Here is a 16,900-nt window from a genome sequence, read left to right as displayed (position 1 = left end):
AAACATTCAATTACTATTCAATTATTGTAACGAATCACCACAATTGTGAGGAATAAATTATGAAGCCGGTGTGGCTTTCTCCGAGGATGTAGGTCGTGAATATCCGACAGAACCTCGTTAAATATGATGTCTTTACTTTATGTTCATATGTCTGATTTATAACATAATCGTGATTTTAATATGGTGAGGAATGAAGACAAGAAATAAATAGCACCATATTAAACGAGATACGTGATACATGAGACGGATCTTTGCCTTCTCGATCCGTCTCATGTATCACGTATCTTTACAGCTCAACATCCATGAATCCAAAAAAAAAAGTCACATTAAGGTATTGTTTGTTTTTTAAACGTCTAAAATTTATCTGAATATGATTCATATTTATGTATATTTTATATGAAATGATGCATATGATTTTCTGAACAAAGTCGATGTATAATTTTATATTTTAACAACATCATAACTTAAAGCAATGTTTCCTATCAAATCCAGACATATTATATAGTTGAAACATTTACAAAGACTAGGTTTGAGATCTAACTCAGTTAACACAGTAGATAAAAAGAATACGCAGGCTTATATTTAGCTCACACAGCTAATTCAAATATTAACAATATTCAGAAGAAAAGAAAAAGTACCTAACCCAATGTTATTATTTATCATATTAACATATAAGCAAGGAAAAACACATCTCAACCATGAATTTTAGAGAAAAGTGAGTCAAGGTCCCATCAAAACAACAATCATAGACTTCATAAACTAAAGATCATGAAAACCTTAATTTGTACTATATATCCAACTTGAATATAAGAACAATTAAAACTTTAGTTTAAGAAGATATCAGCTCACATGCCAAGAAAAATAAAGCCTTCTTGTTGTTGAGAAGCCTCTCGGACCCTAACAATATGACAAAAAGAGCTTCATATTTGAAGCTTGAAGCTAGACAAGAAAACACAGTATCATATGCTCAAACTTTAAAGGTAAAATGGACGTACATATAAAGGTGATGAAGTCCCATTATGATAAGAACCTTTAGGTCTTACTTAAGGTAAGCCAAAGATAAACGTAATACTAATAGAAAACTTTATTAATAACTTTAAGATTCATATCCCTAACTACTATGAACTCAGCCATATATATAGGCTACAACCAGACAATTTTGACTCCAACTAGGACTTCATATTTAGAAATATAGAAATATAGAAACTCCTAAATTACTTAGAAACTCTAAAATATGGAAACTCCTAATATTAAATAATTATAGAATATCTTCCAAAATATGGAAACTTCTAATATTAAATAACTATAGAATATCTTCCAAAATATAGAAACTCCGAATATTAAATAACAATAGAAAATCTTCCAAAATATAGAAACTCCTAATATTAAATATAGAGATTATCTTTCTCTATCATTCCTCCTCCCTTGACAGCATGCTTGCACTCAAGGATGTTCTCGATCATAGTTAACACCGGGTCTCCCTCATCTTCGACAATTTGTATTTCATCATCAATCACAATAATGAGGATAAGTGCCTCCTTCAAAACAGAAACATGAAAAACATGATGAATTTTAGTTCCCTCCGGTAATTCCAAACGATACACTAATGGACCGATTCTTTCCAGTATTTTATATGGACCATAGTACTTTAGAGATAACTTCAAAGACACCCTTCTTACTGTAGAACTTCCCTTCTCGGAGAAGCTACTCTTATTAGATGCTACTTGTTTGGAGAATGCTCTATATATGATTAGTTTTGTCTCCTTCAATGGATTGATGTTCATCGAACAGTTAGATCGAGGAGAAGGTCTAGGAACATTTCCTTCAATGTGAATTTCCTTCTTTTTTTATTCTTCTTTTTGTATATTCATCAGGATGGCATCGATGTCGTCTTCCTCTGAGATTTTTGTGTTCTCTCTGCGAGCTTTCTTCTCCTCTACTTGTTTTTCTCTTTGTCTTCTCCTTACCTTTTCCGGACTCCTTAACTATGTTTGAAAGACGCTCAAACTCTTCTTGATATACATAGTAGGACTCTGTTTGTCGTAATTTTGCGAGTGCATCCCTTGCATCTTCATACGTAGTTCTCCCGAAGCGACCTACAACTGCTTCGACAAACTCTTCCCATGAACGAAAACAGTTACCTCTTTTAGCCCAACGACACCATTGCAATGCTTTTCCATCCACGTAACTGATTGCAAACTGAATCTTTTGGTCTTGTGCAGTGTCATAGAACTCAAAATATTGTTTAGCTTGAAAAATTCATCCTTTCACATCTGATCCGTTAAACCGTGTAAAATATAACCTTTAACGATTACCTCTTTGAGACACAATCTCTCTATTGTCGACCAATCGACCAATCTTCTCAATCAATAATGATTGATTTACCGTCATCTCAGTCATCTTTTTTGCAAATTCACCTAATTGCTTCTCCATTCTTTCTTTTTTTTCTTTTCGAGTTTGTACCATAAACGAGATTCTGTAACAAAGATAAAAGTAATGCGAAAGCGAATGATAAGAGCGTCTGCTCTGGATACCAATTGATAAGAACCTTCAAGTCTTACTTAAGGCCGGTCAAATATAAACGTAATAATAATAATAGAAAACTTTATTAATAACTTCAAGATTCATATCCCTAACTACTATGAACTCAGCCATATATATAGGCTACAACCAGACAATTTAGACTCCGAGAGGACTCAATATTTAGAAATACAGAAATAAAGGAAACTCCTAAATTACTTAGGAACTCTAAAATATGGAAACTCCTAATATTAAATAACTATATAATATCTTCCAAAATATGGAAACTTTCAATATTAAATAACTATAGAATATCTTCCAAAATATAGAAACTCCTAATATGAAATAACTATAGAATATCTTCCAAAATATAGAAACTCATAATATTAAATATAGAAAATATCTTTCTCTATCACATTACTCAATAAAGATCAAAGTGAAAGAACTGACCTTCCTTGCAACCAATGGTACAATTACAGCTTATGAAGAGATTACCATTTTCATAAACCTTAAGTTTACCACAAGAATCACCAAATTTACTTGTACACGCACACACTACCTCAAGATAATCTTCTTCTATCTTCACCTCATACATACATATCTTTCAACTCCTCTTCACTAAAGAGCACTTCTTCAGTAGTAACATCTCTGTGATCTTTCTCTTTCTACGAATGATTTGATCAGAAAGGGTTAGATGAAACTGATTGAGAAAACTCAAATGAAAAATTCATGAATGGGAAAGCATTATTAACTTCAGTACTTGATTATAGGGTAAGAAATCTATATAAAGATTGCAACCGTTAAGAGAATATCGATATGATGGAGGCGACTCTTGAGCGAATTTAAGCGATCTTCTAGCGAACCCGTTCTCTGGAGAGAGAGAGGGAGAGAGAGAGAGGGAGAGAGAGAGAGAGAGAAGTTAATGAACTCGTTGCATGAGCATGAGGAGAGAGGGGAGAGAAACCAAGGTTAGGTCTTCCTTATGTAAAGGAGAAGAGTTTATATAGGAATTTTCTTTCTTCTTTTCCTTGGAATTTGACTATGATCTACGACAGTCATTAGATTGGCATCGATACATCAAAGATGTGATAAGCACGAAACTGCCGAATTCAAACTCCTACAAAGAACGGGCCTCTAGCCCAACTAAACTATGGCCTAAATCCCAACAACATTATTTATACCTTAATAACCCAAGTTCAATAAACCATGGAAACGTCCACCACCCTTTGGTGTAACGGTGGGACACCCCTCTTAAGCCCATGAGGTCGTGGGATCGAGGGTCGCTGAAAGCAGTTGCCATCAAGATTTATCCTATGTAATTTAGGCTATAAATAATGTAATAATTTCCCAGCTTTAGGCGTCTTTGTTATCGGGCTTTAGGCCTATATTTATTTACATCCTCTTTTCATGTTTTAATAACATAATAACCTTAATCCTAGGTGCATGACATCTAACAACGTCTTTATTGATCTCAAGTTCTTATTAAGATTTTTTTCATAATTATTAGGGTAGCATTGGGATGGAATTGGCTTAAATATGTGTGTCAATTGACTTTCATTTGTTAGTTTTGGATCTAATGAATTTTGGGCAAAAAGGGTCAACCCAATGGTTTGCTTTTTTTTGACGTGTGTATTTAGGATATGTGCTTTAAAGTGTGAGTTGTTCGATTTATATTCTCGGTTTTCACGTAAGGAATCTATTGGTTTTAATAAAATTGTTGAGCGACTTTAGCTGTCCTGACAAGTTCTTTTATCCCGTAATATTTTGAAAGATTAGTTCCACAAAGAATTGATTCTACTGCGAAACTTAAACTTGTATTTTGGAGACATTTTTTCCACTAAAGTAGATGAGATTCATGAACACAACTATGCTATAAGCGAGTTATTTGTGCACTAACAACCCTTTAAGATGTATATATATACACTAAGGGCCTAGACTTGAAAATTTCAAACTACATTTCTTGTGTGCTGACAACACGTAATTATCATCCTAACCGATTATAGACAGGGAAAAGTGTGACTATCATCCAACTTTTGGCATGAAAAGCACAAGAAGACAATGACCGAAAAATGTCTATCATATCATAGGTGTTCGACAGCAATGGGTCGGTGTCAAACAAACTTCTTACCGCGTTAGCTTTTTTATATCAAGGCGCATGCACCAACCTAGTATATACAAAAGCACTATGAAAGTGTGTAGAGCATTATTTTTGTGAAAATAAATTTAGAACTTGAAACATAAATATGAGATTAATATGATTTCGAGATGTCTCTTACTATAAACGAGGGTGTAATGTAACGCCCCAAGGCTTAGCAGTTGTCGATATTGTCCCCACTTTTAACCACCTCAAACAATTATAGGATTTTCTTCTTGACGAAGGCACTACAAGCCCACTCAAAAGGACTCGGTATGGGCAACGACACGCGATTCGCCCGATTATCAGAGTACGCAGCGACACTGTGCGTACTATGTTGATACTTTCTGTTGTGTTGAATAGGGAAAGTAGTTCGCCTTGAATAACTCCTTAAACTGTGCCACGTCAAATTCATAGGGTCTACTAATCTAGCCTCTGTACCCCACCAGGAAGCTGCATTTCCTTCCAACTGAAACACTGTCATTCTCTAAGGTGGCCATTGGCGCAGCTGCATTGCAAGATTTGATTAAGATTGCAGCGGATGCTAAAATGAGGAAACAAGCTCAGACTCAGATTCCAACACGGGAAACGGGAGTTTCCGCGAGGAATCAGAGGCCACTGACTGAGACGACTTGGGTGCAGTATTGCCAACCTGCTTGAGTCGTAGTTAGCTTTTGGAGGAGCTTTCTTAGTGGGTTTCTTCTTCCCCATGGCTTTAATAGTCTTTTCCATAGAAAAATCAAGGGATTAGATGGTATTGATGAACCCAAAACTTCTCATAATTCAAACTTGAGTTAGGGTTTATGACATAGATATCCTAGGAATTGTGTTTAGGGTTTTAGACAGTTAGAAGCAGTAGTGGCACTTTAGTCTTTTCTTGAGTGTTCTGCGTGATATTAATTTAGTTTCTCTTTTTGCCTTCTCTTTGGATTCATGGACGGAGAGGGAGTTATTGGTAGAGGACGTCGTAGTGCTCGCATCCGAGGCTGAGGTATAGGTCAAGGTGCAGGCAGTGGTACAGGCCAAGGTGCCGGCAGAGGGACATGCCGAGGTACAGGTCGAGGAGTCTTTGCTGAGGAAAGAGGATCAACAGAAACTGTGGGTACAACGCCGCAAGGTGAGAGCAGTCCAACTCCAGTTCAAAATCCGAATGAAGGGACAAAGGTTACCATTGACGCAGCTGCATTGCAAGATTTGATTAACATTGCAGCGGAGGCTAAAATGAGGAAACAAGCTCAGACTCAGATTCCAACACGGGAAACAGGAGGTTCTGCGGTGAATCAGAGGCCACCGACTGAGACGACTTGGGTGCAGTATTACCAACCTGTTTGAGTCGTAGTTAGCTTTTGGAGGACCTTTCTTAGCAGGTTTCTTCTTTCCCATGGCTTTAATAGTCTTTTTCATAGAAGAATCAAGGGAATAGATGGTATTCATGAATCCAAAACTTCTCATAATCCAAACTAGAGTTAGGGTTTATGACATAGATATCCGATAGGTTAAATTTTCATGATATCTTATAAAAATCAGGAAGTATGATCCCTTGAACCATAATTAGATGTCTATCTAGGGTAGAAATTAGTCTTATTGGTTAAGATTTCGAATTACCCAAACTTTGAGGATAGTTGTTATACACTATATACATCTATATCCATATTTAAAGAGTTACATAACTAGTTTCAGCAACTATATATATTGTTAATGGTGATATAAATCACTTTCTTATTAAGTCTAATGGGCACGACTTTCATAACTAGACATCTCTCACTTGTTAACATGAGTAGGGTATAAATATTGTGATTACATAATGTATGAGTTATTTGCCAATTCTTGTTAAACTTAATGAACTCATAATATGTTATTGTTGAACATGAAAGTATTGTGCATGGTGTGATAATTGAATTGCGTATGTGATGTTGGGTTGTGGTGAGTTGGTGGGAAGTTGATGAGTTCGGCGGTTGGTTCGACCCTCTCTATCGAATGTTTGGTGCAATGACCGACAGGTCTACATGGTAAGACGTACTGAGATATGACCTAGGTATGGAGCGTATGGAGTCGGCGCTAGCACAAGGATAGTCTTGTGGACCCACTCTCATGCAACGTGGGTTGTGGGAGGGTTTGGGTGATGGATCCGGTTTCCCTAGATTGACACCAACTTACCATAACACTTTTGTTTGTTTGTTAACTATTACCTGCCTATGCATCTTGTTGCCACCATTACTTGTTGTACATCGAGAAATCTAGTGGACTTGGTAGATCTTGAGACTGTCTATTAAGGTTCTAGGGATTTGGAAATCTACTTGTTGGGTTCTGACCTAACCTATTATTTTTCAGGTCAAGAAAATAAGGAGGTGCCACCTGCTTGAGTCGTAGTTAGCTTTTGGAGGAGCTTTCACAGTAGTTTTCTTTCGTACTTAGGTAGTTATTTTTTTTATGTTTCTTTCGACTCACGTGTCGATAATGTAGAAACATCATTTTTATTTTGAGAACTTAATAAAGTTTCTTTTAGTTGATTTATCGTTACTTAAAGGTTTCATATTTGGTGTTGTTTATATCTTTTGGTGAATATATCGATTTTGTTTACTGTTCTGCGGAGGAATGCTTTAAATTTAGATTTTCATGGCGGCCGACGTGGAAATCTAGATTTGGGGAGTTACATGTAACTAGTTCCCGTAGAGCACGAACAGTATTTTCGAACGATATGCAAGAATGTGTATTTTTCTCTTTCGAATTGACATATCAAATTGACAGGAAAAATAGGCAAAAAAAACAGCCATGTTCTATTAAATGGTTACACTCAATGCAACAATTAGTAACAACTCCTCTTTTAATATTTTTTTCATATGGATTTAAAGTTTAAAGTGCGACTTCAGGAGTAAGTTTAAAATTAATGGATTATTTTCCATATGGCCCCCAACTTTGTGACCTGCTTCCTGCCTGGCCCCCTACTTTAGCAATAATTTCCGTATGGCCCCCTTTTTCCGTTATCTTTAACTTTCCGTTACTCTCTCTCCTCCATCTCATTTCCTCTCTCTGCCAAGTCACCTATCACGCCACATCATCATCTTCTCCGGTAAGGGTCGCCGGTCGGCCAAATTTCCGGCCGGCGAGCGACCTTTAATTTTTTTTTATTCTCTCTCTCTAAAAAAAAATTATTTCCTCTCTCTCTAAACTCCGGCGAAGGGGGTTTCCCTTCGTCGGAGGTCTGTCGAACAGACCAAGTATGTTCATCACGAACAGACCTTCAATAGTCTGCTCGACAGACCTCCGGCGAAGGGAAACCCCCTTCGCCGGAATTTAGAGAGAGAGATGAGAGAGGAAATAAAAAAAAATTAAGAGAGAGAGAATAAAAAAAATTGAAGGTCGTCGGCCGGAAATTTGGCCGGCCGGCGACCCCTGCCGGAGAAGATGATGATGTGGCGTGATAGGTGACTTGGCAGAGAGAGGAAATGAGATGGAGGAGAGAGAGAGTAACGAAAAGTTAAATATAACAGAAAAAGGGGGCCATACGGGAATTATTGCTAAAGTAGGGGGTCAGGCAGGAAGCTGGTCACAAAGTTGGAGGCCATTTGGGAAATAACCCAAAATTAATTTAAGTAAAAAAAAAAAAAAATCAAAATCAATTCATTAATTCTCTTCTCATTGCGGGGGCACTAAACCTTCTGGGCACCACCATGGATATTATCGAGGTTGGTTCCTCATCTATTCATCGATGTTCACACCTTTCCGAGAGTTGGTTTTGATGAGCAGCTACCTGCCGTCCAAACGGGTCAACACAAATTTAGGGTGATCCTTCTGCGAAAACACAAACAATATATCTCCAGTAATCGTCTCATACTGCAAACAAACAAAAAGAAGTTCAGACCATTGTTAAAACGCACATTTCATATTTGAAATCCAGTTGCAGACCTGAGTTGACTCGAACCTGATTTCAAAAGAGTTATTCTATATCAGACAATTTGAATAAAAGCACACAAAACCGATTGCATCGAAATACAGAAAAAGCGAGTACATACATCAAGCATATCAAACATGTGTTGTATGGTGTTTTTTAACCACCTATTGTCCATGTAAGCAGTGAACTTGTCGAAATAGCCGACTCATCTTAAGCTGGGTTTTTTTTAGTGTGATGTTAAGCTAGAATAGACTGACATTTAAGGTCAGTGGAATCCTATTACGCTTTACATTCATCATTCACGTTCATCTTATGACAATTGTTTTAATTTTTGAAAAAGAAAACCGGCATATCATCGACAGAAAGATAGTGTAAATGAAGATCCAATAATTATGACACCATTTTGAAGCAGAACTTGAATGAATAGAGTGTAGTATTCATGAAAATGGAGATTGAAGTAAAGAATTGAGATACTGGCAGAATTCTATGCAAAGTTAAGAACCGAAAATCAAGTTGAAACTGTGTATACTTACAATCAGTTTCACATTTGCAATACTATGGAGGAATATTCTCGAACATGGTCACGGGTTCATTGGATCTTTATCTCCTTTTATGGAAAGTACGTTAGCCATCTAGAAGAAAAAATCAATGATTGAAAGATTATTTGAAGATGGGCTATACCCTACTCTTGAAGCCACTTGAATTAATTGAGTGGAGTGTTCATGAAAGTATTGAGTTTTTGTAATGGAGATTGAAATAAAGAATTGAGATACAGCAGAACTCTGTGCAAAGTTAAGAACCTAAAATCTATTTGAAACCAAGTAAAATTATAACCAGTTTCACACTTGCAATAGTATGGAGGAGTATTCTCGAACACGGTTACATATTCATTGGAGATTTATCTACCTATAATAGAAAGTGTGCTAACCATTTAGAAGTAAAAGTTTAATGATTGAAAGATAATTTGAATATAGGTTATCTTTTATGCTGAAGTCACTTGTTTTGGCACAGATAACACAGTCTTTAAACAAATAAAATAGTTTTCTAAATTAATTAGTTCATGTGTTGCGTATTAATGGTTCAAAGATGTATTAATAGCTCACAAATATAAACACGGAATACCCTTTGGCACAGATAACAGTCTTTACACAAATAAAATAGTTTTCGAAAGAAATTAGTTTATGTGTTGCGTATTAATGGTTCAAACATATATTAATAGCTCACAAATATAAACACGGAGTACCCTTTGAAGGAAATGTCCTTTCTGTCTAAAGGAGATGTTCTTCTGAAGGAGTGTCATTCAATCAAGATAACAATGCACTCAATTTGTCTAATAGGATTACGATGACTTTATCCGGAAGATCATCTAATCTGATCGAATTAGGGATAGTAATGCTAGAAGCCAACTACGGTCGTGAGATCACTTCGGTGATTCACGACTAATATCGACTGGATCATACAACGGGTTACACCAAAGGGTTGTGACTTGATTGAAGAGAGAATTGACTAGATGGAACTAGGCAAAAGGATGGGTTAGATCCAGTTCAATAAGTCTAAAAGGTTCGGTGAGAGTCCATACAAAGATAGGAAGAACCGTGCCCGGAAGAAGGCCCAGATCAAAAGAGATGGGTCGTCCATGTTATGGCTGACCATAGACATTTGGCGGCCAGACCCAGCCCACTAAAGGGGCACTGGCCGGTGATGAGACATGAAAATTTCCCATCTGAATCTCTTAACTCGGGTTAGTTAGTCCATCTCGGGCAGTTACTCTGATGAATTGATTGTTTCTCTTGAATAGGTGTCTTCTACGGAGTTCAATGTGAAAAATGGTTAAAAATGGGAGAAAGACAAACCTAGGGGCATTTTGGTAATTTGGAGATTAGGGTGTTTTAAAATTTGGCTAATGTTGATACTCTGATAAATTAGAGCCCAAGACGAACTCAACGGCGAAAGCGGAAGTCAAATCGGAGTCCGGACGAGTATACTGGAGCAAGTCAAAGTTGGGATAAAAATCATTTGACCAAGTCAGCTAGTAGACACGTGGCGACCAACCACATGGCGAGGGATACATTCTCGGTACGATGGTGGGCAAACGGGGTATATGCGGGATCAGCTTCTCGCGCTGATTTCGTGTAGCGCGAGACAAGATACCATGATGATCCTGCAAGGGCGGTACAAAATCCTAGGCCTTCCCCCCATTTGAGTTTCAATTCGTTATTTACTTTGGTATTTTATTATTTCTATCACCAAAATCAATTCAAAACCAAAACCGTGTTACTCCCGAGTTTTAGGATAGATTTGACTAGTCCCTGCGGATCAACCCCGGTCTTACCGGGATTTTACAACTTGACCACCGTGCACTTGCGGTATAGACCTATTTAGGGTAACTTTTTAGGTCCATCAGCCGGCCACATTAAAAGTCCCAGATGGGACAAAAATCTCATCTGGGAATCTCACTCTCATCTTTTTTCGGGATCTTATTTGAATCCTAATTGGAATATGATTCTAACTTTAGCGTTCTCTAAGGACTCATATTAAAACAGAAAAGGTGTAAAATTTTCTCAAGAAAAATTTATCTCTACAACATCAAGCAGAAAGTAAATTTTAGAGACAAAGCTCCCAACCTATCTATCTAGTTAAACAAGAAGAGTTTTTCTTCGCAACCTTCAATAAGGTCCTAGTTAACATTAAAGAAGAGATATCAAGTCAACTTGATCGGGTGTCTCAAGTAAAGGAGCTCCAATTTGGAGCTCTTATCTTCGAAAAAACATCAGATTTAGTTCGTGGGAAAGCGATTAAGATAATCTTCTTTCCAATTCTAGTTCATCTTTAGTTATTGCATGTGATCCTGAAAACTAGTGTTAGATGTCTGAGATTCCGCTTAGAATACTAGGTGACACCAAAACCCTACGATGGTATCAAAGCCTCTTGCACGAGCTAACTTTGGCTGGACGAATTAAATTCGGACTTGTTCAGTTAGATAGATAAGTCCAAATAGATTTTTGGGCATCAATTTGATTAGTTTGAATAAGATTTATGGTTAATCAAATAGATTTTGAAAGAGTTTCAGTAGGTTAAAATTTTAAATTTTCGGATTTTGAAAATAATTTTCAAAACAGAAGATTAAACTTTTAACAAATTTTTGAAAAAAAATTCAAATTTGGTTTTTGATTTTGAATAATTAAAGTCCAGTAGGTGGAAGAGAAAGAAAAAAAATTGGTCTGAAAAGCTTTCTGTACGGCCAGAACACGTCTCGGCCAGACGCGCGCGTCTCGAAGCTAGTCCGAGACGTGCGCATCTTAGATTTCAAGTCGCGACTGGGAAAGCCGAGCGCATCTTAGGACTAGGAATCCGAGACGCGCACGGAAGCTCTCATCCCAGACGCATCTAATATCGGCTTGGTCAAATAGAGTTGTCCATAGTTGTCATAAAGGACAACTTCCCCCAAAATGACACACGAAATTATTTTGTTTCCTAATGTTCAGTTTCACTTCATTGTCTACAACACTGCTTGTCACCTCCAACAACCACCTATCTCTCTCTTTCTCTCTCTCTCCATGTCCTTCTCCTTTCTTTTTCTTCCTCTTATACTTCTATATATGTCTTCCTCTCTTTATCTTCTCACAGTTTTGTGGAGAGAACATTTTCCTTCCTTGGCCCCCCTTCGTTTGAGAAGGGGGACATATCACCTTTTTTAGGCGAAATCTCCACGTCCTTTTCCTTTCTTTTCTTCCTCTTGTTTTTCTCTCAATATATACTTTTCCTCTTTTTATCCTCTCACAGTTATGTCGAGAGAACATTTTCCTTTGCCGACCGATATATCACCATTCTTAGGCGAAATGAATGGGTTTCACCTGAACCTTAAAAGAATTTCGCCTAAATTTTATTTCTCTCCCAGGCGAAGGGAGTTCAAACAAATGGAATTGATCTTTACATTGAGATAATGAGAACACTGATCAAAGACTAGAAACGAGAAGAGCAAAGAGAAAAACAAATGCCTAAAATTTATCTCTCTCGGGCGGAGGGAGTTCAAACAAATAGAACCATTCTCTGTGTTGAAATAGTGAGAAGAGCGAGCAAAGACTAGAAACGAGAAGAACAAAGAGAAAGAACCAAATAATGGTGGTGATGGTCGGAGGTGGTAGTGAAGATAAACATTGTAGGTAAACAAAATGCAAACATTTTTTTTAGCAAAAAAACATCCATAAAAAGCAAAAGGTTACAGCGTTTAGACTTACAAGTACTTACTACAAAAGTAAATAAAGTAAGGGACTAAAAGTAACCGTAAGTTAACAATTGAAGTGTTATAAAAGCAAAGACAATCTAATCAGGGACTAAAGCCAAAGTTGCGAGGTTATGAGCCTCTTGGTTGCAAATCCTGGAGCAAAATCTGATAATAATGGGAGTATTGTAGGTAATAGCTCGCATTTCATTAATCTCCGTCAAAATTCTCCATGGGACTTTTTGATCTACTGTAGAGATTAATTCTAGGGCAACTATGGCATCTCCCTCCATTATATAAGTCGAAAGCCCTAATTCAACCGCTAGGTCGACTCCTTCCTTGAACCCCATAATTTCACAGTGAATGGTCGATATTGGCCGGAGTCATCGAGTTCTCTCACCCAAAATGGTTCCTTCTGAATCTCTCGTTAAAGCTGCGCATGAAGCTCTCTATGGGTTGAATGATCCATCGAAGTTTATCTTCACTTCTCCAGGTGGTGGACACAACTGTTCTTCTTAAAAAAGTTGGTTAGAAGGTGACTCATTTAGTAGATCAGAGATATATCTTAAGGATTACTTCGTGTTCCACCAACAACGCGTCAAATCTTGAGTTTGATTCTGAAAGTGAAGATCGTTTCGTAGCTTCCACCATTCCCATAAAAGTTGAGTAAGACTATACCAAACTAAACCATTATTTGAATCATCTGTTAATATATTCTTCAAATATTCAACCGGAACTACATAGATTTGTTGTAGATATATGATTCCACTTAGGCTAATCAGATCTTGGTATTTTCTACAGCTCGAAAAGAGATGACAGACTGTTTGGACTTCACCGTCTTCGCACAAAAGGCACATCTGAGGTATATTTTGCACTCTAATTCCTAAGTTCCCTAATGTTGGTAACCCCTCATGTATCAATTTCCATATGAAATTTTGAACTTGTGGAATCATGTATGATTTTTACCCAAACCTACCCCAAGGGAATCGATATGTTGCATCTGTTAGAGGGGGTTTAGTCTTTATCTCCTAGTGATATGATTTCGTTGTAAATTTACCTGTTGGGGTTGGTTTCCAAATCACTGTGTTTCTTTGATCGTACTGTGGGATATTGAATATTGCATGTTGTGTTTGTGCATCAAAATGTGCAGATATTATGTTGATGTTCCAACTCTTAGTTTCTTGCACAATTAAACTGAAACCCAAAAAGTATTTGATTGAAGTTCAACTATAATGTTAGTGATGTGACACGAAAATGTCACATTTGGAGAGCCTAATTTAGACTAATTAGTCCTTTTCGAGTGTTATCAATAATATTTTATGTGTTTTTCATGTTAGGTACTTATTTTGGAGTTAAGCGTGTGATTCGGAATAAAAAGAGTGAATTATCACTATCATTTCATGTGACCAAAACGAGAGAAAATGACTTCAAGCAAATCAAATTATAAGTGGAGGCAATGACGAGTCCGACGGTGAAAACGGAAGTCAATTCCGAGTTCGGACGGGAAAGTTATGAAAGAAAGAAGTCTGAGGGTATTTTAGTCCTTTGTGATAATTTGAAGATGTAGAGACAAGGATGGAGGCACCTCTTGGTTTCTAAATCAAGCCCAAAGCCCACATAAGCCCAAAGAAGAATGAAAGGGAAGAATTATATGAGCACCCTCTCTTTATGGATTAAAGTCAACAAAGTCTAAATGAATTGACTAAGACAAGGGACTCTAGGGTTTTAGTAGTTTAAGCTACTATTCATCATCTTCATCATTCATCAACCAAGCAAAGAGTTAGAGAGATAAAAGGAGGCAAGGAGGCTAGGGTTTGGTGTTCTTGAGAGTTTCTTGCAAAGAGAGTTTGAGCTAGAGAGAAGAAAGAGAGGAAGGAGAAGGAGGGGAGCCGGCCAAGCTTGGCCGGCCATCACTAGGCCGGCCAAAGCTTTGGCTGGCTCGGGAGAAGCTGCTGCAAGCTCGGTCGCTAGTAGCAGCAGCTCGGGTGCTGCTCGGCCGCAACAGCAGGACGCACCCGCAGCAGCTTCCACGAGTACCAGCCGGCATAGCAGCAGCAACACGGGAAGATGTTGGACGGGACAGCAAGCATGGGACGCACGGACGGGACCTCCTTGGACGCGACCGCGGGCACGGGAAGCTTCCTTGGATGCGCACTGATGAGACATGAAAATGTCCCATCTGAATCTCTTAACTCGGGTTATTTAGTCCAGTTTGAGCAGTTACTCTGATGAATTGTGTGTTTTCTCTTGTTCAGGTGTCTTCTGAGGAATTGAGCGCGAAAACCAGATAAAATCGGAAGAAAGGCACACTTGGGGGCATTTCGCTCATTTAGAGATGAGGGTGTTCTGGAAATTTTAGTACTCGGTTAAAAAGTAGAGTCCAAGACGAATCCGTGGGTGAAAACGGATGTCGAATCGGAGTCCGGAGCGAAAAGTTTGCTTAAGTAAAAGATCGGAATGAAAGAGGCTTGACCAGATCAACCGGATGACACGTGGCAAGAATTTAATGGGTAACAGGGTTAATCTGGACGTTATTGGTGTCATTTCGGTATGGTCTTCGGGTCCAGTGGATAAAGTCGGATGGCAAAATGAAGAATAATCTGGTACTCCCGTGCGTCCATATTTCGGTGCTCCCGCAAGGATCAATGGTCTTCCTTTACGTCAGGAGCACGTGGCTTCATCGAAACCTATGTCGTACCACTTTTTAGTCGTCCGCGAAGCAGCAAATCAGGCCGTCTTGACCACCACGTCACCTCCAGTACGTGAATAGCAATTGGGCATATACAGCTCACTCCAAATCCAATCTTCTTCATGGGTTCCCACATGTTTTGGAATTTCTTTTATTTCCTTCTATCTTCTCCAACTCTTTGGAAAGAAATATATCAAAACCAGGTGAGTTGTTCTCTATTTCAAAGAAGATTGAAAACAAGATTAAACAGAGATGGAAAATTAAGATTTTAGAAGATTCAAACAAGAAGGAAATTTGATTCTTTTCCATACAGAGAGATGACCGAGACAGATCAAGAGAGTTACGGAAGGAGATTGTTGGAAGAACATAGAAATTGAAGATAATATTTTGATGGAGCATTCGGTTGATTATAGACAGAGAGGATATTTGATTCGATTCCAGTGAGTTGTTCTCAACAATACAAAGAGGAATGAAATAACAAGAAGAAGGAATAAATCGATTGAGTCAAGAGATATTCTCATAAACGGTAGAGAGAGAGAATCATGGAGTGGACTGGTTTGGTTAATCAACTTCTTCTATAAAACAGACTTGAAACAATGGCAGTAATCATCTCGGTCGGGGGGGCTCTCCAGGGAACGAAACAATTAGAGAGGGAAGATCATCATCTCAAGCTCAACCTATAGAGAACATCAGAGAGAGAAACACCATTATCATCTAATTCTTTTCTTTGTATTTATTGTTCTTATTTTAGTGAGAGAAAGTGATAAACTGAGAGAGTGAAAGAGAAACAGAAAGAGTGACTTGTAGTGAGAGAAGGAGAGAAATCATAAAGTTTTGAGAAATTTATTTTGGTTTATATCAAGATTGGTTTAGATTCAGTCTCTCTGTTATCTCATTAGTATTAAAGACAGAGTTAATTATCATTTTTAATTTGAGAAGAGAGAGATTTCAGAAAGTTAGAGAGAGAAAAAGAGTTGGAGAAGATGAGAAAATCGTGTTCCTTTAGGGTCTGTTTGGTTTGTCGATAAAATTATTTTCCCATCTGCTGGAAAATACTTCCCTAAGGCCCTATTTGGTTGCAAATCAGCAAGAAAGTTAATTCTCTTCTCACTTTACTCTCGTACTTTAAATTGTATAAATATTTATCTCTCCCACCATGAATAGCTAAAATATCTTGCTAGGATTTTTGATGAAGTTTTGACATATAATTTTGATATCTTCTTTATGCTTTAATATCTTGATGTGGTTTAAATGTAGAAATATTGAATTCTTAGTTTCGATAGAGGACGATTTCTTCATTGACTATGTTTTCGATTTGATACACTATACTTAGGTTTAGTTCTTTGATAGTGTATGCTTATAGATTGATAGTCAATAGTTGAAACTTTAACATATCAAGGTTTTAGAATTTAGACTTTAATTATTTTCAGCGTTAATTAGACT

General features: G+C 37.5%; 1 protein-coding gene across 3 annotated transcripts in view; it reads left to right on the top strand.

Moving 5' to 3' along the window:
* LOC147563867 (uncharacterized) overlaps positions 1 to 15,450 on the top strand; it is a 41,193-nt gene extending 25,743 nt beyond the window's left edge. For 2 of the 3 annotated variants that reach the window (XM_086641540.1, XM_086641524.1), the window contains one exon: positions 15,109 to 15,450. The gene's annotated coding sequence lies outside the window, so the exon portion shown is untranslated. Of the gene's footprint in view, positions 1 to 15,035 lie in introns of all 3 variants that reach the window. The other variant, XM_086641532.1, reaches the window with a different exon arrangement.
* The last annotated feature ends 1,450 nt before the right edge of the window (positions 15,451 to 16,900 follow it).

This window comes from Eschscholzia californica, unplaced genomic scaffold, assembly GCF_041429995.1.
Source record: "Eschscholzia californica isolate CP2 unplaced genomic scaffold, dmEscCali1.0.p SCAF_1, whole genome shotgun sequence".
In the NCBI taxonomy this organism is placed as follows: domain Eukaryota; kingdom Viridiplantae; phylum Streptophyta; class Magnoliopsida; order Ranunculales; family Papaveraceae; genus Eschscholzia; species Eschscholzia californica.
This window is presented reverse-complemented; position numbering and strand designations above follow the sequence as displayed.